General features: G+C 42.5%; 1 pseudogene; it reads right to left on the bottom strand.

Annotated features, from left to right (window-relative positions):
• Positions 1-1971: 1971 nt before the first annotated feature.
• Positions 1972-3380, bottom strand: LOC134451595 (uncharacterized; annotated as a pseudogene).
• Between the last annotated feature and the right edge of the window lie 7736 nt (positions 3381-11116).

Raw genomic sequence — 11116 nt, 5'->3', positions numbered from 1 at the left:
ATTCCTGGTCTGTCATTCTGCCGAGGTCCAGCGGTTTCCGGGAGTCCCCGTGACGTCACTCGCTCCGTCCGCAAGCCACGCACCTGGAGGGAACCCCCGCGTCAACCACGCCCCTTTCTCGCCACAGGAAAGACTTAACTGGCCGTGCGCGGTGACTGTGACTTTCTGAGACTCCTTTTTCTAACACCCTTTTGATTTGAGTTATTATTAGTGAAGATTGTATTTATTTTGTGGACGCTGCCATCTGGAACTAACCTATTTAGTCTGTAACATTAGTATGTAGTATTGTGTGCATTTTACTATTTATACTGAAGTTTGCCGTGAGTAGTTTAGTGTTCTTGTTTGCCTATTTACTATTTTTGTTGTGCTGACTAACTCTGCATGGGGTGTAGATTGTGTATAATTGTTATTTATTTGTTGCATTTGTGACTTTTGTGAAACATTCAAGGTGCCCAATTTTCTATGTCCGTTTTTAGTCTTGTAACTTTAATAAACTTTTGATATATTTTTAAACCTTTGTTTGACTCGTGCTCCTGGGACTATAATAATGAGTTCGCCGTCTTCTGACAATTGCACACATATCATCCTTTCCTGTGATTCAGTCACATTACTGCAGAAGTACCACAAGCAGGCAGTTCCTGTTTTCAACTGGGTGGGCCTCTCTGGAACTGTCATCAGCTGGCTGAGGTCGTACCTAGAAAGCAGAAGTTTTTATGTTTCCATAGGAAATTTTAAATCTGAACCTTTGCCCTTAGCATGTGGTGTTCCCCAGGGTTCAATTCTTGGCCCTCTTCTGTTTAACTTGTACATGCTCCCCCTCGGCACACTCATCAAAAAACATTCAATCTCCTATCATTCCTATGCTGACGACACCCAACTCTATCTGTCTTTGTCTCCTAATGATTTTTCCCCCTTGGACTCACTCTATCAGTGCTTCACTGACATCAACAACTGGATGTCCCAACATTTTTTACAGTTGAATACTGACAAAACAGAAGTGATCATTTTTGGCAAGGAGAATCAGAGAAACATGCTTGGTGCTCAGCTCAATACTGTAGGTTTTAAGGTAGTGAACTCTGTTAGAAACCTTGGAGTGATCCTGGATAGTGACTTAACTTTCTGCAACCACATTAAGTCTGTCACTAAATCCGCCTTCTATCATTTAAAAAACATTTCCAAGCTGAAAAAATGTTTTTCACCCGCCGACGAAGAAAAACTCATCCATGCTTTTATTACTAGTAGGGTCGATTATTGCAATGGACTTTTCACTGGCCTACCTCAAAAAACAATTAAACAGCTTCAAATCATTCAAAACGCTGCAGCCAGGTTACTGTCCAAAACTAGAAAAAGAGACCATATAAGACCAGTACTTAGGTCCCTACACTGGTTACCTGTATCTTTTAGAATTGATTTTAAGGTTTTATTACTTGTTTTTAAATGTCTCAATAATCAAGGACCCCTTTACCTTAAAAACATGCTCCAAATTTACTGCCCTACTAGGATTCTTAGATCTGGAGAGCTTTTAATGCTGGTTCAGCCCTCTGCCCGTACTAAGCAGGGTGAGGCAGCTTTTAGTTATTATGCGGTCCGTCTGTGGAACCGTCTACCTCTGGATATTAAAACGGCCTCCACAGTTAGCACTTTTAAAACCATGCTAAAAACCAAATTATTCCGAGATGCTTTTAATTAGCATGTGTTCTTATTGTGTTTTTATTGCTATTGTTTTCTTTTTGTATCAACTGTGATTTTATGCTTTTTATTTTTTCTTTACTAATTCTCTAACATTTATTGTTCTAACCTACTTTGCTATTGTTAATATTATTATTATTATTACCTCTGTAATTTTTTTAATTGTTTTATTTGCAAGGACTATCTTTATGACTTGTGAAGCACATTGAGTTGCCTTGTTGTATGAAATGGGCTATACAAATAAACTGCCTTGCCTTGCCTTGCCTTTTCAGTGAGGTTGGAATGATCACAACTTGTTTCAAAAATGAAACACAAAGTGCTCTATTTTTTCCTCTTTTTACTGGGTGCTGAGTTATCCAAACTCTTTCTTTTTCCAGAGGTAGTTGAGGCTGTTGCAGTAGATTTCTTGGCTGGACCATAAAACAACTTTGGTTGCCCAGAGGAGGTGGTGGACAGCCGAGGGGAGGAGGAGGTGGATAGGCCAGAGGAGGAGGTGGTGGACAGTCCAGAGGAGGAGGTGGTGGACAGCCGAGAGGAGGAGGAGGTGGACAGGCTAGAGGAGGAGGTGGACAGCCGAGAGGAGGAGGAGGTGGACAGCTGAGAGTAGGTGGTAGGCAGCCGAGAGGAGGTGGTGGACAGCCCAGAGGAGGAGGTGGACAGCCCAGAGGAGGTGGTGGACCGCCCAGTGGGTCGAAAGGGTCTTGCTTTTGCAGAGGAGATGGTCTTTGGTGAAGGTCTGGTTGGTGTAGGTTTGACAACTGACCTAGTGGAGGAAGAGGATGGTCCACTGGAACAGTCCTTAGCTGGCCTTTTTCATTTCCTCGCCTGGCTCACTATTCTGTTTGCCACTGCTGTAGACCGCACCCTCACGGCCTCACTCATCCTTTTCTCCCTCATATCCGGTTCTCTTGCCTTCTTTTTTCCAGGTGGAGTTGGTATCTTTTGTAGGAGGAGAGGCAAGAATGCCTTAAAGGCTGGTCAATTAACATTGTTGAGGCCGTCCACTTCCTGGCTTTCATGGTTGACTTGATTATGGCAAGGCCCTCACATGTTTCCATAGTCATCCTGCACCTGTCTGATTCTAGAATATCGTCCATGATATTGAAAGAACCCTCCACCAGTGGGCCTGTGAAAATGGAAAGCTGAGCTCTCAAAGGTTTCAATCGGGTTGGGTACCTCACACCTCTCTGAATTTCTTAGAAGTGCCACCTGACTCCACCAATCCACGTCCACTCTGCCGTGTTCCTCATGATAGGTGTTGGCCAGAGGTACCAGGTCAGCATCTATTTGGTAGCCACGGACCTCCTCCTGCAGCAGGCCTAGTGCTTCTGGTGGAACCACATTAGGCAAGGTGAAGGATTCACTCTGTATGAGGGATGGGGTCAGAGTGGAGACTGAGGTGACTATCTGGTTGTCGAGGGGGAGATTTTTGAGCAGAAACTCTGTTGCCTTCATGTAGCCTTCTCTTAGGGAGTTGTACAGGTTTCCAACCCACAGCTTCTTTTCCACACCGGCCTTGGTCATGGCGGAGTACCCATATCTTCCAAAAGGAAGATTTTTGTTAGAAAGCTGTACCTCTGTATCCCGTACATTGATCTTGAGGTTCTCTTTCACACTCAGTGGGATAGCTCCTGCTTCATGAATTTGCACTGAAGCTCTCTCACAAGGGTGTATGGAATTTCACGCGGCATAAATGCAAAACGGCAAACCAATGAGTACAGTAGGCCTATGACATTGGCGCATGGAGAAACTACAGGCCTACATTTCAGCCATTTATATTTTGAGAAATTACTTAAAGGGGTCCTATTATGCTATTTAGAATAACTTTCATTGTTAATGTTGCTTTATCGTGGTTAGTGGAGTTAATTTCCAATGACCACATGTTTTCATGTCCATTATTTTTTATCATTGTGTACATGTACCCTACGCCGCCTGTTTGAAACACGTGGAAGTGCAGAATTTTAGACCGTCAACATTCTGAAATCTCGGCGCAGCATGGAGTGTTTCATCAAGCATTCTATTACTAATATTACGTCAGCAGCACAGTTGCTTTTGACCTGGATTCCAACCCTGTAGCCTATGTCTAAAGTTGAAAGCCAAATAGCCCACCCAATGTTCTCAATTAATCTGAAAAGGACGCATAATAAATCCCACGTTATGTTATTAACCATTACTTTTGAGCACCTTGCTGTGTCATTTGCTGAAGCCCATCCCTATCCAATGCGAGTCTTCCGTGCATGGGCTTCAGTTTGATTTCAAAATCGCTTGGGACAACTAGGCTACCATACATCTGAGAAAGGTTTGAAAATTGCTGGGTTCAGGCTATTGCGTCCGATTTGAGGTTTCATGAAATAATACGCATTGCATATGATGCGTAATAACGCGATATTGTGGCCATATTAAAAAACTAACCCATCTGCGCTTCCTTGTTTATTTCTGATATCCTGCGCCGAAGTCATCTTTATCTTAAACATTATTAACGCAATAGAAGGGGCCTGATTGGTTAACCCGCTGTCTAGCCTTGCATACAGTAGAACACAAAGGACAAAGGACACAAAGGACACAAAGAATATTCTCGGGGAGGATTGAAATCAGATCACCTTTCCTTGTTAATGGCAAGTTAACCTTCACAAAACGGGCTATCCAAGAAGCTAATCATCTACAATTGCTGTACACAGTTCAAATTATATTTATTCAGCAAAGTTGTGGATATTTCTTTTCTTTGCTCCCGCGGCAGCCCCTTGTGCTCTGTCTGGCTGTCAAAGACGCAACCCGAAATTGAAAGAGTGCGCCCAGTTTAAGACAAACGGCACGACTTGTCGGATTCAAACCTGTCAATTCAACGTCTGTCAGTGATATCGTGACACCCTATTTGTGATAAGAACTCCGTGTTCAAATGCGTCCTGTGGTCTATTTGCAAGCCAGACTGAATACGGAGCGCACGCGTTACTGTTGTTGGCTTTTAAAAAATAGTTCTTGTTTGCTCGTTGTCTATAGAAGCAACGCACAATGTTCTGTACGGCGCCTCCTCGCAGAATGTCGTTTTCGCGATTAAAACAAACTTTTCAGTGTGATGACAACCATCACACCTATTGTATGGCTCATTTGAAAGAGGAGGTTGTCGTCTTCAAAATAAGACCAGCTAGACTTGCTGTGGTTAATGTATGGGTTGATTGATTAAATCAAATCGGTAACAGTATTCCGAACACATCTGACCAAATAAAGCTGGGCTTACACTGTGCGACTTTTGCCCCGATTTTGCCCCGATTTGGCACTCGCACGACTTTTTGAGAGTCGGGCCGATTTCTTGCTCAATTGCAGGTCAATCGTGAGTCTCGCATCGTGCAGTGTACATGGGGTAACGACAAGCGATTTCGCCTCACGATCGTGCAATCGCAGGGTCGCAAGAAAATCAAAACGGTTTGAAATTCTGGTCGTGGCTCGTGCGTAAATCGCACAGTTAAAGCAGTGCTACGACCCGATTAGACACTTCACATGCACACATTAATAAGGCCGTGCGGTTCGCTGTTGAGCGCAACCTCATCTCCACCTCAGGTGCGCATGTTCCCTCCTCTGCAGACGGGGAAACATGCCTGTCGCGTCGTACGGTGGAGGCATTTCGCTCGCATCCGACTGTTGGCTCGTATAGTGTGAGGACGTGTGTCGTGAGTTGTGAACTTTTAAACAGTGAAATTCCATCGTGCAGTGTGAGCAGAAGCTTAAGACCCACGAGTGAAAGTATCGCACAGTGTATGCCCGGCTTAAGTAACAGCACTCCGTACCACTTCATTACATTAAAACGGTGCACTACCAATGGTTTTCATGCACGATCATGTAAACTAATTGTTATTCCTTCCATAAAGAGTTTAAGTGAATATAACACAGTAAAAATAACATAGCAACCGCGTACGGAAGTGCCGTTCTTGGCTGCAATGTCGCAACAAGGTTGCAACAAGCTTGCATGTTGCTTTCAAAGTTATCTTTACCGTGTTGTAGTCATTCAAACTCTGTTTTGAAGGGATAGTTTGACAACAAACTAACACACCAACATTATAATTGCATGAAAACCATTGCTAATGCGGCATTTTAAGGTAAATCAGATGTACGGAATACTGTTACTTATTTGTTCAGGCCGACGGAAGCTAGCCGCTCATGGCTAACCGGCACTTAGCACAAATAATCAACCCATACATTAACCACAATGTTCCACTGTAAGTCGATGTGGTCTTATTTTGAAGACGACAACGTCCTCTTTCACATGAGCCATTCAATACGTGTGATGGTTGCCATAACACCGAATGGCATTGTTTTGATTGCGCGGTGCATTCTGCGAGGTGGCGCTGTACGGAACACTGTGCGTTACTTCTAGGCCCAATGCACAATGGCGATAGGCTAAGCATCATAAAAATACATTTCAGACCTAGTATTTTCAGGTGCATGGTTTCGTTTTAGTAACTGCATTTCTATTCAGTCCCGGCAGAAATGACGTGCTTGGTGGACTGGTTGCACAATGGGCAGTCCACGATGGATTGGTTTGATACTGGGTCTTATAAAAACGCCTAGGCCTATCTCTGTTTTGTGTTTTTTCTGTTCGCATTTATCGTCAGGACAGGAGGGTTTTTTGTTCGTTAGTTTTTTTTTACAATATACGTTTCAGGTCAGTTTCAGTTTCATTAATTGCATGCCGCCCGACAACGCAGCCATTTTTTAAACTTGAAGCCAATATCCACGTTGCTGTTGCAGATATGATGAACAAAACTCATTTTTTGCATTTTAATTATTGAATTTAGCCTGTACTAACTGGCTAAGCGTTGCCAACAGTTAATGATGCAAACAGCTACTGATCATGTCGTGATAGACCATTTGGATAAAATCAGCGCACGTCTTCTAATTAATGTTATGCTTCAAAAGGCAATAAAACTGTAGGGTATTCACATATTAACAAACGAAAGTTAGTCTTGTCAACAGCAGCAAAACGGCCCTGAAGCGAATAGAGAGAGAGGAGAGATTCGAGTCTTTCACCCACTTGGAAGTGTTTTGGATTCTCAGTGCGGAACTGCATTAACGCATTCTGCCTGCTTTCGACCTTCCTCATTCAACTGTTTCTGACCCGTTAGCCATAGGCCTACCTACCGGTATTTTATCAATGTAAAATGCAGCTTTAATATCACAATCAAACAAAAAAGATATAAGTTGGGCCACAGGTGAGTGTTCCTACAGCCTAGACCAGGGGTGTCAAACTCATTTTGGTCCGGGGGCCGCATACAACCCATGTGGACCTCAAGCGGGCCGCATCAGTAACATCATTGCAAAAAAACCCTTAAAGCAGAAGATTAATTTTCAGTACTATCGCATTATCTTTTCAGCATGTTTTAAAAGTGTGTTGAATATGTAGAAAGCAATGCAATACTGAAAATCCTATGCAACATTTAATTGATTTCATTAATTCATCGCCAACCGTCAATGAATAAAATACGGGACAGTTCATTGATGCGGGGGGTATGGGGGTCTCCCCCCAGAACATTTTGTATTTCTTAGATGTAATTTCCTGCATTTTAACATCCTGTTTCCCGTTTCAGCTCAATGCGAACCATACAAATACAATTATATTAATTATTTAATTATAACTAACCATTGGGTTAATGTCATGCAGGTCTCAATATTGCTCTCAGTGGCGTAATTGCGCATTTCGGTTATTTCTTTGAAAAAGCAAAAACATGTATTTTTAATTTTTTTTTAACATCTGGGCCGTATGTTTGACACCCCTGGCCTAGACCGATGCTGTAGCCTATTTGACGGAGCCGATTTATGAATTGAAAAAAAACCATGCGTGATGGAATCAACTTGTCGATGGCGAAATCCTACACTTTTTTTTGGCCCGCCATCAATTCTGCCTGGCCCGCGAGATGAACTTAATTCGATGTATCCAAAAAAAAGTGTTTTTTTACAAGAAAGGGCATTAGTCAGGGTCAGTTTTCCCAAAAAATAAACCCTGAAGGCAAATCGTGTTAATTTTAGGTATACAACTAATTTAGAGGTGTTCAAGGCTGCTGAATCCAAATCTACTGCAGTAACGTGCGCTGGTCTTTATTGCTGGTGAGGCACTGACTTTTCCAATATCAGATTTTCAAATATACAGCTACAGTATTAGTAAATATTTGCCAAATAGGCCTACCGATAAGTTTCATATGTCATAGCTTTCTTAACATAAGGTAGGCCTACACATAGGCGGCGCTACAGCAAGACTGTTGGGGAAGCTAAAAAAAAATAATACTAAAAAAAACGTCATCGGAGAAACGGAACATTTCCATGCGCAACTGCAACACATATCCATTCTGGCTATTATATGTTAAAACGGCTTGCCATATGCTCGTGCCGTGCGCCAATGGAACTCTCAAACGCGACAGGCACACACACACACACTGAAGGCAGGGGAGGAAGACGGCTAGTTGCCACACCACACCATGGACTATTATCTCCCAAAAATGTCTCGAGCAATCAAATTATACACCCGAATGTCCACACCTTTGTTTCTATTGACATTTTCATGCGCTATGTCACTCCATCAGACCGGTATCAAAACTCGCAATCAAACTCGCAAAACTAATGACGAGGCAAAATGCGCACACACTGGGGGGAGACAGGAGAGCAAATTTAAGAAGCCAGCTGATTGACCATAGGTATATTACCATGGCCAAAAATATCATATGGGTCTATCATATCCAACAGACATATCAGATGTCAGTTTTGCAGCCCAAATAATACAAATATGCTGTGATTTTGAATTTCTAGTTGAAGTAGCTTGTAATGATGTAGTTCGCTACATTTTACAGATGGAGCTAGCTTAATATTTCTATTGGATGTAGCTTGTCTAGTGGAGCTAAATGTTAGCTTACTACTAGGTTCTACAAGTAGCTTGCGCAGCCAGACACTGTTCTCGCTGCCTCGCACTGTACACTGTTCACTCCAGTCACACGCAGATGCCCAACAAACACAAGCGAATCTACACACATCACATTACATATGGTAACTAAACCACCCGGGCAGCCCACCATGAATTCAGGAAAGGTGTGCATTTTTGAAAGTGGTGTTAGCTTGGTGACAGGATAGCACAGGTGCTTTCCTTTTGAAGTGAGGACGGAAGACAAGTAGACAACATCGATAACAACATTGCCACCAAATAGTAAACTTAGTGCTTCGGCGAGCACATCAGGGGGAAAACTGATTTCCTACCTTATTCTGTCCTGTTAATTCCTGTTACTTGAAGCTCTTAGTTGCGTTATGAAATCCACTTCCATGGTAGCAGTCAAAGTGAACAAGCTAGTCAACACTAATGACACGACCGACTGAACTTCAGATTCGCTATGACGTAACTGCCAGTAAGACTCTCAATGCCAGAATGAGATTGCGGCCAGACTGCAGCTGGCCTGACCATTGTATCTTTCAGTGGGCGTTATGCCAAAGCGTTCAGAGTAAAGAAATGATAATCACACGTAGAAAATAGAAAAAAAAAAATCAGGAAAATGAGGGCACACCATACATATTTCTATTAAGTGTATAAAAACGTTTAATACAATATTACCAGGTTGCATACACAGAACGAGCAAAATGGCGCATGCGCACAAGCTTGTTAACGAGGGATTGCGCAATCCGGCGTGAGGCAAACTAGGAGTTGCCCCAAATTCAGCGTATTAGGAGCAATTTGACATGAAATGGGAAAATATTACGATTTTGGCCACAAAAATGATTGAAAATTATTGAAACTGTTTTACTGCACAAATGGCAGTTATGGTACAGATGCTTGAGAACAATAGTTATTATTGTTACCACTGTTCATATTTACTGCATCTGATCATTCTCATAGGGTTGGTGAGGCACTGCCTCCCCTGCCGTATTAGAGCGCACGTGCCTGATCTACTGTATACCGGGTGCAAAAATGTAAGGAAATGCCTCAAATGGGCAAAATCCAATATGGCCGCAGACAGCAGGTTAAAATCTCGCAATCCATTTTCTTATTGGCTAAATAAGGTATGAATATTAAAACAACAATTGTGTTTATGTTTTCATATATGGGGAACCCCGTTCTGTCATCAGATTTAAGGTCAGATTTGAAGAAAATGCTTATATCATTGGCTGGCAGCTCCCAGATAGTATTCACTTACAGGTGAACATTGGTGGCCCACCATTACTCAAAAGCAGCAACCAGTAGTTTTGGCCCATTTTAGGACTGGTTGAAGAGGACGAAATGAAACAACCATTTATTATTGCGCTGCATCTGGGATCCCACAAACCAGACAACATTAATCATTTCTTGGCAGATTGTGTAAACGAATTCGGTAAACTAAAATTAGAGGGAATCGACACAATCGGCAAAACTGTGCTTATTAACATTTCTAAATTTGTTTGTAATGCAGCTGCAAGAGCATTTGTAAAAAACATTAAAAGTCACAATGCCTACCACGGCTGTGAAAAATGCACCCAGGAAGGTACTTGGTCAGAAAACCCCATGACATTTCCAGAGGTTGATGCATCTTTAAGAACCGATGCCTCTTTCCGCAACCAGGATGATGAGTACCACCATAAAGGACAGAGTGATTTGGCGAGGACTGGAATTGGGATGGTTACACAATTTCCCCTAGATTTTATGCATTTAGTTTGCTAGGGGGTCATGCGGAAATTAATACTTTTTTGGATGAGGGGGCCACTTCCAACACGCCTCGGGTCACAGATGATCCAATTGATTTCTGCAGCTGTTATCAGCTTTTCATTGAAGCTCCCCAAAGAGTTAGCACGCAAAGGCAGGTCACTTGTTGAGGTAGACAGATGGAAAGCCACAGAATTCCGTACCTTTCTTTTGTACACTGGGCCAGTCGAGTCGCAGTGAAGCACCATCTCCCAGATGCGTTATACCACAACTTTATGCTTTTGCATGTTGCGATGACAATTTTATGCTGTCCCTCACTGTGCCTCAGGTACTGTGACTTTACAGAGACTTTACTTGTCAAATTTGTTGAGCATTTTCAGTCCGATTACGGTAATTATATTGTAGTATATTATGTGCATGGACTGATACATCTCGCTAATGATGCAAGGCCCACAAGGCCATGCAAGTTTGGTCCACTACATAATTTTTCTGCTTTTCCTTTTGAAAACTCCTTGCATTCCTTGAAAAGAATGATTAGAACCCCAACTCGCCCCCTTCAGCAAATTATAAGGAGAGTGTCAGAAAAAGAAAGCATGCGGCACAAAACTAACATGTCCAAAGAGGGTTTCCATCAAGAGCACAGACATGGACCCTGTCCAAGCAATTTGTCCAAGCAGTCTCAGTATAGGCAATATGTTCAGGGCAGCAGTACAATCAGTGTATCAGCAGGAAACAACTGCATTTCCTACATGGGAGATGTGTACAAGGTCAAAAACATAGTAA

The sequence above is a fragment of the Engraulis encrasicolus genome, chromosome 6 (assembly GCF_034702125.1).
Source record: "Engraulis encrasicolus isolate BLACKSEA-1 chromosome 6, IST_EnEncr_1.0, whole genome shotgun sequence".
Lineage (NCBI taxonomy): Eukaryota > Metazoa > Chordata > Actinopteri > Clupeiformes > Engraulidae > Engraulis > Engraulis encrasicolus.
Note: the sequence above shows the minus strand (reverse complement) of the source record. Positions and strands in the feature narration are given on the sequence as shown.